An 862-nucleotide genomic window follows, 5' to 3' on the forward strand; every position below is an offset into this window, starting at 1 on the left:
CAGAATTCAAATCTGAATTTAGTACAACTATAAAACCTATCAAAACAAAAGTATCATGGGAATATTTAGTAGGGAAAATCTCCTGGGGCAGAGACAAGATGAGCAGAAATTCTGTGGGCAATCTTCTTTCCCAGCTGTACATCACACACAATCATTAATCAATGAAGAATCTATAATTTCAAAGCACACAAAAAAGAAAAGCCAGGGTAGCAGCTACAGTATGAAAGTAAACAATTAGGCTGCTCGTTAATCTGTAACCAGTTTATTATTAACTGGCAACCAGACAGATGAATCATTATGATCCCATTTAACCAGGCAGTAACCAGCAAGCACCATGCTGACACCACGAGGCTTTGTCTCTGGTGTACACACAAGGGAACACATTTTATACACAGAAATAGCAACATCAAGTGACCTGGCTGAATTTGGTGTTGGAACTAAATTAAATAAGGGCATCTCTATTCAACAGGACCATGAAGCCAACATGCTGCAGGCAGAGACCTTTCCAACAGAACAGTGAAACAAACTAGTAGTTACAGTAATAATACACCAGGCTGGGGAGGAACAGGCCATGAAACCACCATTTAGAGGGAGTCAATGGAAGAAAGCCCAGGGCACTATCTGCCTGGACAAAGATCTAATTGATTCAAGTAGTCCGCCTGAAAGATTATCAGTAATTAACCACGATTTGCACTGACAGATGCCAAGAACACAACGCACACACGCTTTACGTTTCCCTCACAGCCCTGTCAAAGCACAGCTCGCTAAATAAACTCACGCCTCTTCTCTGACTGCTGCCTGCACCTGCGGGCCCTCAGCACAGCCCCTTATCCCGAGCCAAACGGCCCCGGGAGCGCACAAG

At 43.7% G+C, this 862-nt stretch overlaps 1 protein-coding gene across 1 annotated transcript in view; it reads right to left on the reverse strand.

The window, feature by feature from the left end:
* RPN2 (ribophorin II) overlaps window positions 1-862 on the reverse strand; it is a 25,179-nt gene that overhangs the window by 18,792 nt on the left and 5,525 nt on the right. The gene's annotated exons all lie outside the window — the stretch shown is intronic.

This window comes from Chaetura pelagica, unplaced genomic scaffold (genome assembly GCF_000747805.2).
Source record: "Chaetura pelagica isolate M959 unplaced genomic scaffold, ChaPel_1.0 scaffold275, whole genome shotgun sequence".
Taxonomy (NCBI): Eukaryota; Metazoa; Chordata; class Aves; order Apodiformes; family Apodidae; genus Chaetura; species Chaetura pelagica.